This window comes from Rana temporaria, chromosome 2, assembly GCF_905171775.1.
Source record: "Rana temporaria chromosome 2, aRanTem1.1, whole genome shotgun sequence".
Taxonomy (NCBI): Eukaryota; Metazoa; Chordata; class Amphibia; order Anura; family Ranidae; genus Rana; species Rana temporaria.
This window is the reverse complement of record NC_053490.1, coordinates 216,374,534-216,392,799: the sequence shown is the minus strand read 5'-3', so window position 1 is coordinate 216,392,799 and position 18,266 is coordinate 216,374,534.

Sequence of the window (18,266 nt, the reverse complement as noted above, 5' to 3'; positions counted from 1 at the left end):
AATGAGTGACAATGGTGGGGGGATGAATGAGAGGTGCGTGGGATTGCTGGGGGGAATGAGATGAGTGTTAGTGGTGGAGGGAGGGAGGAATGAGTGTCAGTGCTGGGGGGGGGATGAGTGAGATTGCTGGGGGGATGGGATGAGTGGCAGTGGTGGAGGGAGGGAGGAATGAGTGTCAGTGCTGGGGGGGATGGGATGAGTGTTAGTGGTGGAGGGAGGGAGGGAGGAATGAGTGTCAGTGCTGGGGGGGGGGGGGGATGAGTGAGATTGCTGGGGGGGATGGGATGAGTGGCAGTGGTGGAGGGAGGGAGGAATGAGTGTCAGTGCTGGGGGGGATGGGATGAGTGGCAGTGCTGGGGGGAATGGGATGAGTGGCAGTGCTGGGGGGAATGGGATGAGTGGCAGTGGTGGAGATAGGGAGGAATGAGTGACAGTGGAGGAGATAGGGAGGAATGAGTGACAGTGGTGGGGGGATGAATGAGTGGTGGGTGGGATTGCTGGGGGGAATGGGATGAGTGTTAGTGGTGGAGGGAGGGAGGGAGGAATGAGTGTCAGTGCTGGGGGGGGTGAGTGAGATTGCTGGGGGGGATGGGATGAGTGGCAGTGGTGGAGGGAGGGAGGAATGAGTGGCAGTGCTGGGGGGGATGGGATGAGTGTTAGTGGTGGAGGGAGGGCGGAATGAGTGTCAGTGCTGGGGGGGGATGAGTGAGATTGCTGGGGGGGTGGGATGAGTGGCAGTGGTGGAGGGAGGGAGGAATGAGTGTCAGTGCTGGGGGGGATGGGATGAGTGGCAGTGGTGGAGGGAGGGAGGAATGAGTGTCAGTGCTGGGGGGGGATGAGTGAGATTGCTGGGGGGATGGGATGAGTGGCAGTGGTGGAGGGGGGGATGAGTGAGATTGCTGGGGGGGGTGGGATGAGTGGCAGTGGTGGAGGGAGGGAGGGAGGAATGAGTGTCAGTGCTGGAGGGGGGATGAGTGAGATTGCTGGGGGGATGGGATGAGTGAGATTGCTGGGGGGGGGGTGAGTGAGATTGCTGGGGGAATGGGATGAGTGGCAGTGGTGGAGGGAGGGAGGAATGAGTGTCAGTGCTGGGGGGGGGGGGATGAGTGAGATTGCTGGGGGGGATGGGATGAGTGAGATTGCTGGGGGGGGATGAGTGAGATTGCTGGGGGGGATGGGATGAGTGGCAGTGGTGGAGGGAGGAATGAGTGTCAGTGCTGGGGGGGGGATGAGTGAGATTGCTGGGGGGGATGGGATGAGTGAGATTGCTGGGGGGGGGTGAGTGAGATTGCTGGGGGGATGGGATGAGTGGCATTGGCAGCGCTGGGTGCCAGGATCAGAGACTTACTTGCTGTCAGTTTTCACTTGGCTTTCCCCTGCATTGCTCCGTGTCTCTTCCCTTTACACAGTGGCCGCGACCTCCTGCAGCTCCTCCCCCACCTTCTTTCAATTGGTGTCAGCAGTATCCGCCCCGCCTCCCTACATTCTCTGTCTCTGGATAGGCAGGGGCGGGGCGGTCCACAGTCTCAGCGCTGCCTGCCTTCTCTCTCTCCCCTCAGTTGACGAAAGCCCCCATTCCCACGACGGAACGAACCGACAGTGACAGGACAGTTAGGTGGGCCCCTCACGCGGGTGGCGGGCCCCCCTAAATTGGTGGAACTACAGGGCCCAGTCGCACATGCGACTGCTGCGACCATGATAATTCCGCCACTGCAGGGGATAAGGGACTAGTGACCTGTAGGCTCTCTCGCTTACTTTTTCTATTACAAACTAACAATGCCTTGTTCTGCACTGTGTTTCTTTATAGAGGTGACCATCTTGGTAGAAGCAGGCTTTGCTTCCTCATGTGAGTTTGCCTCCTGATCTAATAACTACCGTATTTGCTGGTGTATAAGACGACTGGGCGTATAAGACGACCCCCTATTTTTCCAGGAAAAATGTGCCTCCACTGTGCCATCACTTGCCCCCACTGTGCCATCACTTGCCCCCACTGTGCCATCACTTGCCTCCACTGTGCCATCACTTTCCCCCACTGTGCCATCACTTTCCCCCACTGTGCCATCACTTTCCCCCACTGTGCCATCACTTGCCCCCACTGTGCCATCACTTGCCCCCACTGTGCCGGCCAAGACAATCTCCTTACCTTATTTTGTTGCAGATTCTGGCTTCCAGGCTGCGGGCATCCATGATTCAAAAGCCGTGCCTTCTCCTCAGACTGTTCCGTGATAGGCGGAACACAAATTTTCCCAGCAGTGCCTCTGTTCAGTGTTCCGCCTATCACGGATGTCCTCTCGTCCGAGGATGAGAAGGCATCCGTGATAGGCGGAACACTGAAAAGAGGCCCTGCTGGGAAAATTTGTGTTCCGCCTATCACGGAACTGTCTGAGGAGGAGGCGCGGCTTTTAAATCATGGATGCCCGCAGCCTGACGGAGACTGTCACCGGCGTATAAGACGACCCCCGACTTTGGATGCATTTTTTTGCATCCAAAAGGTCATCTTATACGCCGGAAAATACGGTAATGGTGGAATAACAAATCAGCAGCAGGGCTGGGGTAGATTTCACCAAGTTACATAGTGAATGAAGTAGAAACCGTGAGATGTTTGTCTGCATGTCCTTATATACAGCATTCTCTCCAGCAATGAGAATAATGAGAAACACAGGAATGACGTCACCATATCTGAAGCTTGGCTGATGCCCTGTGTGTGTGTGTGTGTGTGTGTTGATATCTCATACCTGCAATACCTACAAAGCAAAGTGAAGCTAAAGCTGAATAAAAACCCCTCAAATGCTGCAGGTGCTGTAAGAGAGAGCTTTGTCATAGACTTTTATGGAGGCTTTGTAGACGCTTTAAAGCACCACTAAAGTGACATGGGGTATCATTTTTAAAGCAAAGCAAACACAGCATGTGAACAGGACTGTAAGCTAACCACTTTATTTAGTGACAGGGGCTTTGACTGGCATTGAGAGAGCTTTAAAGTGGAGTTCCACCCATTTTTTTTATGTTTGTCTGTGCTGCATGCTCTAATCTCATAGTGTTCAGAATGGACAATTTGTATTTAATTTGTTGCTTGTAAATACCTTTATTTTGTAGTCCTTCATTACTTCCTCCTCCTTATTTGCCTAGGCTATTTGCAAGGGTTTCTGGGATAGGCATCATGTTTCCCAGTAGTCCTTGCAAACCTGACTGAAACCTATTACATTGCTTGTGCACTGAGCATGTGCGAGATATGCAAAGCTGAAATCCAGGAAGTCATACAGTCTGACTTCATGATGCCCACACTTAAGATGGCCACGGTCTATTTCTAGATTATAAACTATCTAAATGCTGTAACAACCTAACAAAACGGACCTTAGTTTACAGACTAACTTTACTAGAATACATTAAGCTTGTGTATTACAGGGGTATTTATATTTAAAAAGTGAAATTGTGGGTGGAACTCCCCTTTAAGAAAGTGTCTCCATTGCCACATTTTGAAGCAAGTGTAAACAAGCCCTAAATCTCATGAAACTAGCTGTCAGATGCCCCCAGTGCCTTAGATCTCACACTATGGATTTACAGCTATGAGGCTGTAGGCACAGAGACGGCACTGCTATTTTTCAGGGAGAATTCAGCACTAGAGTTGAGTGGACACCTGGATGTTCGGGTTCGGGTCCGAACTCCGAACCCCATTGTAGTCAATGGGACACGGACTTTTAGAAAAAAAAAATGCGCGGAGGTCCCCGCAAATTCAATAACCAGACCCTTCAGGTCTGGTATGGATATTCAGGGGAACCCCGCCGTCAATTTAAAACAAAAATGACGTGCGGTTCCCCCTAAATATCCATAACCAGACCCGTTATCCGAGCACGTTGACCTGGCCGGCCGCAGAAAAGAGGGGGGGACAGAGTGCGGCCCCCCCCCTCTCCTGAACCGCACCAGGCCACATGCCCTCAACATAGGGAGGATGTCCCCATGTTGATGGGGACAAGGGTCTCATCCCCACAACCCTTGCCCGGTGGTTGTGGGGGTATGCGGGCGGGAGGTTTATCAGAATCTGGAAGACCCCTTTAACAAAGGGGACCTCCAGATCCTGACCCGCCCCCCTGTGTGAAATGGTAATGGGGTACACTGTACCCCTACTATTTCACGAAGGAAGTGTAAAGTCTTGTAAAAAAAAACACACTGTCACAGCTTTTGGGTGGATCTGATTTGTAAATCAGATATATAAGGCAGGCAAATGTAAATGGATACGTGTATACCAACACCTTTTTGAAATGTGACAGTGGTTGTGACCTGTATCGGAATTTAGTCTGATAGTGTGTATGCAAGACTGATGAAAGTGAGCTTCATCGGATATCCAACAAAAAAATCCATCGGATTTGATTCCATCAGAAATCCGATCGTATGTACACGGCTTAAGTTGCTTCTACAGGCAAAGCACAACATTTCTGTAGAAGCAGCGTTTTTTAGGCCAAGCGTGCATGGACTCTAAAATGCAGTGTTGCCAACCATCAGTATTTTTACTGGCAGTAAAAAAACTGGCACTTTTCTCCTGCCAGTAAATACCGGTAACAGGAAAAGCTTACTAGCAAAAAATATGGCTGTAGCGCTCAACTCTGAACTGCGCATGTGTGGTTCTGGTCTGGAGCCTGTCTGACGTTACTGTGTCAGTAAATTTTGAGTGTGGTGTCAGTAAATTTGAAAATGGTAGGTTGGCAACACTGTTAAAATGTGTCTTTGAACTTTTCAAAATGTTACAAAATATATGAATTCAGTGGCCCGGATTCACAAAGCACTTGCGCCTAAGAAACCCAGCGCAGATTTGGTGGCAAGTGCTTTGTGAATCCAGTGCTTGCCTCTCTGCGCTGCGTCGGCGTAGCGTAAAGAAGATACGCTACAGCGGCATAAATATGCGCCGCTGTATGTGAATCCAGGCCATATATATATATATATATACAGGCCCGGATTCACATACAGCGGCGCATATTTATGCCGCCGTAGCGTATATTCTTTACGCTACGCCGACGCAGAACAGAGAGGCAAACACTGGATTCACAAAGCACTTGCCACCAAATCTGCGCTGGGTTTCTTAGGCATAAGTCGTCGTAAGTGGAAGTGGGCGTGAGCCATGCAAATGAGGCGTGACCCCATGCAAATGATGGGCCGAGCGCCATAAAGATACGAATAACGAACGGCGCATCCAGTGCGCATGCTCAGAATCATGTCGGAACTACTCCCTAAGATACGCCGGATAACTGCCTACGACATGAACGTAACCTACGCCTAGTCATATTCACGTACAACGTAAACGACAAAAGATACGACGGCTTGTGTTCCCTGGTCCATAACTTTGCATGGGTTGCGCTTCATATATCTTAATAACTTTACGCCGGACGTACGACTTACGCAAACCGCGTATATTATGCGCCGGGCGCAAGTACGTTCGTGAATCGATGTATCTCCCTCATTTCCATATTTAAATAGGAAATCAATGGGAGCGCCACATGCGTCCAGCGTAAATATGCACCCACGATACACCGGCGTAGGCAAGTTACGTCAATCGAATGAAACCTATTTTGAGGCGTATCTCAGTTTGTGGGCACGGCGCATAGATACGACCGCGCAATTTTGCACTTACGCGGCGTATCTCGAGATACGTCGGCGCAAGTGCTTTGTGAATCCGGGCCACAGTGCCTTGAAAAAAGTATTTTCACATTATGTCATGTTGCAACCAAAAACGTTAATGTATTTGTATTGGTATTTTATGTGATAAACCAACACAAAGTGGCCCATAATTGTGAAGTGGAAGGAAAATGATAAATGGTTTTCATTTTTTTTTTATAAATAAATATCTGAAAAGTGTGGCGTGCATTTATATTCAGCCCAAAGTGTCATGGATATGTAGTATGTCTGGCAGCTTACCTTTCTCTCCATGTGTTCATTAGAGGCCAGACTCTCTTATCTGGCTGCCTTTATCATCTCTCCTCCCTGTATGGCTCCACCCCAGGCCATCCCAGGAACTCTATATTAACCAGTTCACTGCAGGTCTGCTTTTCTGATCAACGTTGTTTGTTAGCTTTGTGTTCCTGCTTGCCGTGTGCTACGTTATTTCTGTGTACCGTTTTTGGCTTGTCTCCGACTACTCCTGTTTGCCTGTGACCCTGACCCTTGGCCTGTCCCTTGGTTATCCTTGTCTGCCTGTTGCCCCGACCTCGGCTTATCCCTCACTATTTTTTGTGTCCTGAGTGGCTGCTTCGCCTCTCTCCTTACGGAGCGTGACCTAGGGGACTCTGGGGGCTGCGACCTGGATCCAGTTGGATACTTGCATATTTCTGCTATGTCAGCATCTAATGATGTGAAACACGTTAGTCTTTTGTCCCTGTTTCATTTTGATTTTGACTGTATTGCCATGATGGGATTTTATTCTACAATAAAGACGTCTTCTACAGAGTGCGGCAGTCCAGGATGTTCTCTTCCTCCATAGACTTGTGCAGATACGGCACCTGTTTGTTCAGGTAGAGCGGGAGCATAATCAAGGTTCAGAGGCTTGGTGAGCGGTAATTTCTTCATTGCATATTTCTGTTGACAGAGCTTGCGTTATTTTGAAGAATGGGCAAAAATGTCACTCTCTAGATGTGCAAAGCTGGTAGAGACATCCCCAAAAAGACTTGCAGCAAAAAGATGGTTCTACAAATTATTGACTCAGGGGGGGTAAATACAGATGCATGCCACACTTTTCAGATATTTATTTGTATAAAAGCCTGAAAACCATTTATCAATTCACAATTATGTGCCACTTTGTGTTGGTTTATCACATGAAATCCCAATAAAATGCATGTAATTTTTGGTTGTAACATAAAAAAACTTGGAAATTTTTTAGGTGTATAAATACTTTTTTAAAGGCACTGTTTATATATGTATATATATATATATATATATATATATATATATATATATATATATATATATATATATATATATATATATATGCATCTGGCACAACTATGACAAGTGAGTCAGTACCTGGGTACTATTATTATCTCTTTGCTCATCTTTCAATTTTATCTCCTTGGCTAAGTGATGATAGCTCCGTGTGATCGCATTTCAAGTGAAGTAAATTAAGCTCGGGCATTCTAACTTTCCAGGGACCCAACAGGAAATAGCCCTGTGCTGTGCATAAAAGTTTTAATATTTTTCACAATTGGTTCCTTTCGATTTTAGTTAGGAGTATGAGAGTAAAGGGGGCTGAATACAAATGCACACCACACTTTTCACATATTTATTTGTAAAAAAAATTGAAATTGAAATTGAAATCATTTATCATGGCAACAATAAGAAATATCAAAGAGTGGGAAATAAAGAGGGTAGATAGGCTGGCCCAGCTATACGAGGGAAGCACTTTAAAAACATTTACAGCCCTGAGAGATGAATATGATATACCCAAACACTCATTTTATAAATATCTACAAATGCAGACATGCATTCAATTTCAGTTTGAGAAACAAGGCCTGGATTGGAGTAATACCCAAATCTACCAAAGAATAGGTAGTCTGAGTAGGAGAGGGGGATTCATATCAGAAATATACCCACATATATGCGGCGCAAGTATTGAGGGCCCGGAACAGCAAAAAAAGTAGGGGAAAATGGGAAGAAGACCTAGGGATGATATCAGATGGGCAATGGAGGAGGATATTAGAGAGGGGGCACTTGGTATCGGTCTCATCCGCACAGAAGGTCTCACAATTAGTGCTGATACACAGGACATACTATACACCTAAGAGACTGTTTTTGTTCGGACGGCATAGGCATGCGCACATTGTGTGCTGGGTGTGCCCAGGCACACCCTAATTACCCCATGTGCATTAGTAATATCGCTCTGTGTAGCAGAAGTTACATGTAAAAGATCTACCCCTTACCTGCTCTACCATAAGTGAAGTGTTTATGCTCTTCTCTTTCACTGTGTCGGCAGGGAGGTCAGTGTGCCAGGTCATATATATGTAGACACATACACATGCATGTGTGTTTGAGCTTTAGGGTGCACACCCTAATGCAATAAGCTGCGCACACCTATGTCGGACAGAGAACAGATGCCAAGTGCCCCAGATGCCAGGATACGGGAGACATGCTACATATGATATGGAGGTGCCCAAAATTATTTTGATACTGAGCGGAGGTCCTCGATACCATAAATATGATATACGAAACCAGCCTGGAAATGGACCCCAGACTATGTATTGTGGGTTTGGGGGAAGAAATAAGTGGAACAGCTAGTATAACTAAGGTGGTGATAAGATGCCTCTTCCAGGCAAGAAAATTAAGAGCACAGCAATGGCAAGAAGAGAAGGCCCCCTCAGTAAAAGATTGGGTTAGCATAGTTGCAGAAACGATATGGAGGGAAAAAGTAGTCTATATAAAGAGAAGGGACTTCAAGGAATTTGAAAAAAATTTGGAAACCTTGGTTGGAGAGGATGGGATACCCTATATAAGGTATAGAATAGGAGTAATAAGAAATACTCCATAGAAATAAATAATAAACAGGAATAGGCTAAGGTCAAAAACATATACTAGGATAAAGAACGGGGGAAGGGGGAGGGATAAGGAAGAAAAGGGATAGGGTGATAAAAGAGACAATATAAAGTTGTAAGAAAATGTCTGTATGTAAATATATTTTATTGGGATTTTATGTGATAGAACAACACAAAGTGGCACATAATTGGAAGGAAAATTATAAATGTTTTTTTATTTATTTATATAATCTTTATTTTTTTTCTACATACTTTAAAAATACATATATATATATATATATATATATATATATATATATATATATATATATATATATATATATATATATATATATATATATATATATATATATATATATATATATATATATATATTTATTTATTTATTTATTTATATGAATGTATTTTTAAAGTATGTAGAAAAAATAAATAAAGATTATATAAATAAAAAAAAAAAACATTCATAATTTTCTTTCCAATTATGTGCCACTTTGTGTTGTTCTATCACATAAAATCCCAATAAAATATATTTACGTTTTTGGTTGTTTTGGGTTAAAGTCAAATGATCACTCAGTTTACTATGATCTGTGTAATCCACTGCAGCCAGATTCCTGATAGTTCCCTACATGTGTGTGGGTGGGTCTCATTCCTGGAAGGAAATCTATACTGAAAGAAATTTAGAGACTTCCACTTTGCAGTAAACATGAAACAATCTTTCCTTTCTTTTTTTTATTCTGCACAGTTAAAGAACATTAGTGTATATAAAATGAACTTCACGCTGCTTCCAAGCTAGCAGTAGTGTTTGCTAAAATAATGACATAACAGAAGGGGTGGGGCTTGTACAAAAAGCGACCATCATTAAACTAGAAGTGTGGAAATCAAAAAACAAACACACATTCTTACCTCTGTGGCTGTAGCGTCAGTCTGATGCTGCAGCTGTCCCCTCCCCCACGGCTGTAAGCCAGAGAACTGAGTGATCATGTGACTGCTGATTGCTCATTTCTCAGTCTACTCTGCCCCTTCAGCACTCACTTGAGCACCAGGCTGGAGAAGAGGCAGGGGTAGTTGGCTCAAGCTGGTGAACCGAATGTCTGAGCTGGGTGGATTTTGACATTATTACCTGGACCGACTCTGTGACATCAGACAGCAGTGGTCTTTAGCCCCCTGTTAGGTGATTCTGGGTCACAGGAGAGCAAAAGTAAGTGCACCCCTGTGACCCATAACAGTAGTTTGGCCGATCAAGCAAGTTAGGTAAATTTCCAAAGATTGCATTTTTAAGCAGAGGACATTTTACATGTTTCTTCTGCTAAACAAACAAGTTTCCCTGTCTCCTACCAATTTTTCAGTGACATAGGATGTGTAAGCAGCAGCAGAAAATATTGTGATTTAAGCAGGGGGCTGGTGGTGCCTTGGATAGATTGTATTTTAAATTGTGCTTTTTTCAAATTGAGTTATAGAACAAGGTGTATGCAAAGGTGTATGCAAAACAGTACAATTCATAGCTTGCCAAGGGTGGAAATAAAAACAATTATAGAGATTTTATCAACTGCATTAGAGATTCACATGCACATCTCTAATGTGTTAATTGTCAATAATGGTCCATTGCATTAAATAAGGGATAGTACATTCCAATCAGATTTGCTCACCAACAAATAAACATAGGAGTGCCTTTACATAATTATCTTATGTATGATTCCTTTCATATCACAAGTATGTTGCACTTACTTATATGGAGTGATTTGTTTAACTGGCAGGCCAAGCACAGGTGGCACTCTTTACAACATTTCTGATAACTGCATTCACTAATTTTTGGAAGAGCAAAATCCTTGTGAGCAACCTAAGATCAGTTCTATAGTGACAGCTGCAGTCTCTTCTCACATTCCCGTATAATGTGTGTAATTATTTTTTTATTATTATACAGGATTTATATAGCGCCAACACTTTACAACTTGAGGGTAGATAGTACGATACAATACACTTTAATACAATAGGAATCAGAGGGCCCTGTTCGTTAGAGCTTACAATCTAAGAGGGAAGGTCAGGAGATATAAGAGGTAATAACTATGGGGGATGTGCTGATGTAGAATATAAATGTACAGTTGTTAATGTGGGGGCCAGATAGGCTTCTCTGAAGAGATGAGTTTTCTGGGATTGTCTGAAAGTGGACAAAATAGGAGAAAGTAGGACAGATTGGGGTAGCGCATTCCAGAGGATGGGAGAGGCTCTGGAGAAGTCCTGAAGGCGAGCATGAGATGAGGTGACAAGGGAGTTGGAGAGCAGCAGGTCCTGGGGGTATTGAAGTGAACGATTAGGTTGGTATTTTTTATTTTTTATATACCGGGAAATAGGTTCACAAATACCACAACAGCAATGCAATCCGAACAGTAGTAATACAGATACAAATAAAGATACAAAGATAAAGGATACAGCATAGTGAAGCGAATGATGTGGTATCTTCCTAGTACCTTGTTAATGTGTGTTGGAAGATATAATAGGTGGTGGGTGCACTTGATTAGGTCTTTAAGGCTGTACACATAGGTTCCTGATGTAGGTCCCCATATCCATAGGGACATCGCCCATTCCTGAATATGGTATGCCAGGCTACTATTTCCTTTCTTTTTCCAATTAACTAAAGAAATAATAGAGAAAGAGAAAAGTTAGCACTCGGGCAGTGCCCAAGAGTATAGAGGAAAAGAAAGACAAGATAAAGGATGTATTGAGAGGGGAGCTCATGGACACAGACTCATGCACCCACACAGTGAGTGCAGGGAATACAAAGTATATTTTCTTACAGACATCACCTGGTGTAGGGAAACCATAAAGTTAAAGTATAATGTTTCAGGACAATAGGTCACCTCCTCTAAGGGCTTGCCCCTCCTCTGAATACTTAAAGATATTCCATAATTGCCAAGTCTTGGAGTAGGTCCCCTGTCTGTCTTGGCTTGTAAGCATGAGGTCTTCCATTTTGTTAATGTCATCGATTTTTTGGAGCCATAAGTCAATGGTCGGCGGGTGTGGTGATTTCCATTTAAGTGGGATGCAGGCTTTGGCTGCATCTAGTAAATGGCAAATGACTTATTTTTTATAGATAGGTTGGTATTTTGTGACTAGGTTACTGATGTAGCTGGGGGCCAGGTTGTGGATGGCTTTGTAAGCTTTTGTTAGTATCTTGAATTCAATTTGTTGGTTGAGTGGCAGCCAATGGAGGGATTGGCAGAGGGGTATAGCAGACGCTGAGTGGTTTGTGAGGTGGATGAGCCTGGCAGCAGCGTTCATGATGGACTGAAGTGGGGATAGCCCATTTAGAGGTGAGCAAATGAGGAGGGAGTCACAGTAGTCAAGGTGAGAGATGACCAGGGAGTGGATTAGAAACTTTGTGGAGACATTGGTTAGGAATAGGCATATCTTGGAGATGTTGCGGAGGTAAGGCGGCAAATGTGGATGTTGGATAGTGATAGGATGTGGGGCCAAAAGGTTAGTTCGGAGTCCAGAATTACACCTAGAACCTTGGCATGTGGGAATAGGTTGATAGTTGAGCCGTTGATATTGACAGAGAAATCAGTGGAAGTGGCACCTGGGGGAGGAAATATCATGAGCTCGGTTTTGGATAGGTTTAGTTTGAGGAAGTGATGTGACATTAAGGCTGATATGTCTGCCAGTACATTGGTGATGCATAAGGAGACAGGTGGCGAGAGCTGGGGGGTGGAGAGATAGATTTGGGTGTCATCAGTAGAGATGATATTGAAAGCCATGGGAGGCATCAACTGACCCAGTGTCGATAAGCTGTCTTGGGTGGAATGGAATATCGTGAACGAATTTAACCCCTGTCCCATTTGGGGTTCCGTTACAGGAGGCATCAACTGACCCAGGGTGGTGGTGTAGATTGAGAAAAGGAGAGGTCCAAGAACAGAACCTTGGGGGACCCCGCCCGAGAAAGGAAGAGGAGAGGAGGAAGTAGAGTTGTAAGTGATACTGAAGGAGTTGTGGGATAGGTAGAAAGAGAACCTGCGAAGAGTACAGTCACGGAGACCAAATAAATTGAGTTTTTTGAGAAGGAGGGGGTGGTCCACTGTGTCAGAGGCAGTAGAGAGGTACAGGAGAAGTAGTACAGAACAGTGTCCATTGGTTTTAGCCGTTAGTAGGTAATTTGTGATTTTAAGGAAAGCAGTTTCCGTGAAGTGTTAAGGGCAAAATCCAGACTGAAGGGGATCAAGAAGTTTGTTCATGGTCAGATGGTCACTCAATCAGTGTAATCAATTCAATTAATGTGTGTGAATTCAAATAATGTGCCATGCCTCTATTAAACTTTGTGTCAACCGTGAAATATGTCAAATCCATTAAATAAATTACGCCAAATTTCATATATACAACAGTAATCTACTCCATTAGCAGTGACCATGCAATGATAACAAGGTATGAAGTACCATAAATATATTTGTGCAATTCTTAATATATAAACAAAAGTCCAATTCGTTATTGCTGTGCTGACAATAACCAATCCTCCACTTGCTTCATTAAAGTGCTCAAAATTTTGCAGCTGGTGACAACATCCCGCTCCTGCTCCACTTTAAGTATATGTTCACCTTAACGCCAGTGACCTCACAATTAAGTTTGGTCAATACTCGCTTCTTAGTCCTATCTGGACTAAAACGTAAAGATGTCCTGATTCCCTTCCTCTCCTTCCAAGTGCTGCTGCTTCTCACCATACGATCAGTGTGTAAAAACAAATGATGTCCAATAGTGCTTATAACTATTTAAGACCCAAATAATCTCAGCAAGAAGGTTGTTCCAAACATCTTGGAGAACTAACTACAGATATTCTTTGAATGTAGGCTCTTCAAATCTTTCTGTCTCTTCATGTAATCCTAGACAGACTCGATGATGTTGAGATCAAGGCTCTGTGGGGTAGTTCTTAATGAGATTGGCTGTATGTTTGGGGTGGTTGTCCTGTTGCAGAATAAATTGGGGTTAATCACATGCCTCCCTGATGATATGGAATGATGGATACAGTAAGTATCTGCCTGTATTTCTCAGCTTCGAACATATCATTAATCCTGACCAAATCTCCAACTCCATTTGTAGAAATGCAGCCCCAAACTTACAAGGAACCACTACCATGCTTCACTATTCCCTGCAGTTATTAATTATTGTACCGCTCTCGTGAGCAAACTGCCTTTCACTACAGCCAAATATTCAAAATTTTGACTCATCAGTAGGGATGAGCTTTCTGTTCGAGTCGAACATGAGTTCGACTCCAACATTGGCTGTTCGCCCCTTCGGCGAACAGCGAACAATTTGGGGTGTTCGCGGCAAATTCGAAAAGCCGTGGAACACCCTTGAAAAGTCTATGGGAGAAATCAAAAGCGCTAATTTTAAAGGTTAATATGCAAGTTATTGTCATAAAAAGTGTTTGGGGACCTGGTTCCTGCCCCAGGGCACACGTATCAATGCAAAAAAAAGTTTTCGGGAGCAGTGATTTTAATAATGCTTAAAGTGAAACAATAAAAGTAAAATATTCCTTTAAATTTCGTACCTGGGGGGTGTCTATAGTATGCCTATAAAGTATCGCATGTTTCCTGTGCTTAGAAAAGTCCCTGCACAAAATGACATTTCTAAAGGAAAAAAAAATAATTTAAAAATACTGGTGGCTATAATGAATTGTCGGGTCCCAGAAATACAGGTAAAAGTCAAAGTCAAAGTGAAAAAAAAAAAACAGCATGGGTTCCCCCCTTAGTCCATTACCTGGCCCTTTGGGTCTGGTATGAATGTTAAGGGGAACTCCAAACCAAAATAAAAAAAATGCGTGGGGGTCCCCCCCAAATTCCATATCAGGCCCTTCAGGTCTGGTATGGATATTAAGGGGAACCCCGCGCCATTTTAAAAGAAAAGCTTATGAGGCCCCGTACACACGACCAGTTTCCTCGGCAGAATTCAGCTTCCGACCGAGTTTCTGGCTGAATTCTGCCGAGAAACCCGGCCGTGTGTACACTTTCGGCCGAGGAAGCCGACGAGGAGCTTGACGAGGAAATAGAGAACATGTTCTCTATTTCCTCGTTGTTCTATGTGTTTGGCACTTCGAGTTTCTCGGCCGTGTGTACGGGGCCTTAGGCTTTAAAATTAGCACTTTTGATTTTTCATGTTCGTGACCCATCGACTTTAACTATTTCTGCATGTTTGAACACATTTTTTTGCCTGTTCGCATGTTCTGGTGCGAACCGAACCGGGGGATGTTCGGCTTATCCCTACTCATCAGTCCAGAGCACCGGCTTCCACTTTCTGCACCCCAGTTCCTATGTTTTTGAGCATAGTTGAGTCGCTCAGCTTGTCTTCCATGTCCTATGCATGAAAACTGGGGTGCAGAAAACTATAGTTTGACATAGCCCCCTTGACTTTTGCTGGACAGCCTGGCTTTTGCTCCCTACACCCTTTCGGCTCAGTTCACACTTGCCCGCACTGATACCTGCAACTACTGTACCCGCAGCTGAATCGCACTGGTCTTGTGAGATGCTTGGGAGGTGCCATGCATCACATCTGACAGCGAGATTGCGCGTGCGGTAACAACAGGGAAACTGCATGGTCAAAAATATGGCAGCGTTGTTAAAAATGCATGTACCTTTTTTGTGCAGTTCATGCGGCAGAGCAGCTAATTTAAATTAATGTGCTGCTGCATCGGAGAAAATGTGGGACACACAGCCCGCACTAATGTAAACCTAGCCTCCATGACATTTTGTTTTCCTCTCCCAGTTGTAATGTGCATTTGTTGCTATTGGGCTGTTGTGAACCTGTTGTGATTGTATGCAAGAGGACCCGCAGGAGAAGTGGCCATGACTGCCTGTTCTAGGAGAAAGAGTTTGGATGCTGGGCATCATTCAACCCTAAAGGGCAGTAGCACATTCACAGAGGTAAAGTGTTTGAAACATAAAGCTTTTGCTGCAGAAACTGACATTTTTATCTATGTAGGTAGGGATCAAGTGGAGAAAACAAGAGCAAACCAGTAAAGCTAGAGAAACTGAAATATTACCATGCAGAAAATGAGCTATTCAATGCAGCTTTTCAGAGAACATTAATGACAATAGACAGAAGGTCGCTTAAGAGTCCCTTTAAATGAGAAGTATGGTTTTCACGTTTTTGGGCTATTTATACTTACCTCGGTGGATGGATCATCAGACCGATGCTCCAGCTGTCCCCCGCCGTCTGTGCACTGAGAACAGAGCCACGAACATCGCCGCTGGCTCGGTTCTCACAGATCTCCGAGAGGAAAGAGGCTGACTGTTAGTCAGCCTCTTTCCTCTCTGCTTCTCCACGCTCATTGGAGAGCTAAGCAGTGGAGGGGTGGGGAGGAGCTGTATCAGCGTCTCAGCGGCTCGCTGATAAGCTGAGACTGCCATCAATCAGGGCAGCTGGCGGATCCCGACTTGGGAAGTCCCGATCCCGACTGATGGCAGTGGCATCAGCGGAGAGCGGACTTCAGACCGATCTCTGCTGAAAATGGGTCACAGGAGTGCAAAACAAATTACACTCCTGTGACCCATAGGAGAAGCCCAGCCTAAAAAGCTCAGGCTGGACTTCTCCTTTAATCTTCCCAGGAGGAGCAGTATTACCATGATGGTCTTGCTGCTATAAGGAACAGGAACTTGCTGGCCCCTCCCCATCCAGACAAAGCTACACTACTCTTTTTAGCGAAAAGCGTTGACGTCACTTGCCACCACTCACAGTATGCCCCTCTCTAACAGGGACTAGGAACGGAAGGTGATTTAGACCACCACCTGACCCAAACGGCGTCTGCTGTTGATTACCTTGCTCTATCAACCATCATCCTTTGGAGCTTGTTGACCTAACAGACATACAGTACTAGCACAGCACTAGCACAGTGGAGGTCATAGCATCTCTGAATACACCAGGATGTGGTAACAGACTTTTATCTTCAATGTTATTCAAAGGAACAGTTGAGCTGAGCTGCTCCCCTTAAGCGACTGCCCTGGTGTGTGCTATATAAAATCCACGCATGCTCAGAATCAAGTCGACGCATGTTTAGAAGCATTAAACTTCGTTTTTTTCAGCACGTCTTTGTGTTTACGTCACCGCGTTCTGACACGATCGTTTTTTTAACCGATGGTGTGTAGGCGCGACGGACCATCAGTCAGCTTAATCGGTTAACCTATGACAACGGTCCTTCAGACTGTTCTCATCGGATGGACTGATGGTGTGTACGAGGCTTTAGTCTTAGCCTGATTGGCCACAGAAGGCTGTGTTCACACTGTCAGTGAGTGTATAAATGCAATGAGTACCCTGTATCCATGCCACCAACACAATGCTGAAGTATATACAGTCCATGCATTGGGAAGCACCTTGTCAGCAGACTGGCTATCAACTTTGTAGAAACACTGCTGAATTTATGATATATGATTATCTCTGCCAATATACTTTATGTTTTTTTCCAATACCTGGCCAACCACTGCCATAGGAGGGACAGTCCTTCCTTTGATCCACACACCTGTAATGATTGCATCTTGGACCCAGTGTTCGTAAGAGTCTCTAAATAAGGATATCACCCTTACCTATTGACTTCACATCCATTGGACTCAAATTTGGATGCAGATTTCCAATAGGTCATTACATAAGGATATTAACGTTGCCACATGATTCCACAATCATTGATCCTCCATCTGAAATTAATCTAAAACTAGTCAGTCGGCACCAAATCAGTATCAGTATGACTACACTTCCCTGGGGGACATACACATACTGAGTGTCAGAAAATATCAACCTTCCCTTCTAAGTCTCTCTTGAGAGATTGGTGGGGGGGCCCTCCTACACATCGACATCATGTTACGACTTGTTCGTGGTGTCTTTTGACTATACATGGATGTCCTTTGTCCATCTCACGCCATAGATGGGGTTGACGTGGCTCCACTTTGGCGCTTGTGCCGGTGGTGGATTTCACTGTCAAATCCTATTCTCATTCGACGTTGTGCATGACGTTGGTCGGGGACCCGCCCCACACCTGGATTACATAAGCAGGTGAGCTTGATTGCCTTACCATTTCACTATGTGTTTGACACCAGGGAGGTAGCACACACAGCCCATTCACTGGACACACACACACATAAGTTATGCACTAGACATGTGCGATTCTGTTTGTAATGAACGGATTTTCGTACGAATTTGTTAGTACATTCGTACATTTGGATCAATTCGAACATCCGAATAGCTGAAAGTACTTAAATACGAAAATGACGGAATTACGAATAAGCAAAATAACGAACAAGCGAAAATACGAACGTATGATTGGACAAACTTACTAAAATACGAAACACCGAAACAGCAAAAGAACGAAAATTACATCTATAACGAAACGAACGATTTGCATTCCGTATTTAAAATCCTTTGTCTGTTCATAATTTCGTATATTCGTATTTTCATTCGTATGTTCGTATTTTCATTTGTGTGTTTTGTAAATCCGTTTCTTTGTCTGTTCGTAAACGTGTGTACTCGAATAGTTCTTTCCAATGGTCGGATTTTTTGGAAAACGTGCTCATTTTGAAGTTTGTTGGCAAAAAGTCAGACCGTGTGTACGGGGCTTAACCACTTGACCACTGGGCACTTAAACCCCCTTCCTAACCAGATAAATTTTCAGCTTTCGGTGCTCTGAGGCCTCGTACACACGACCGAACATGTCTGCTGAAACTGGTCCGCGGACCAGTTTCCGTGGACATGTCCGACCATGTGTACGGCCTAGCGGACAGGTTTCCTGGCCGA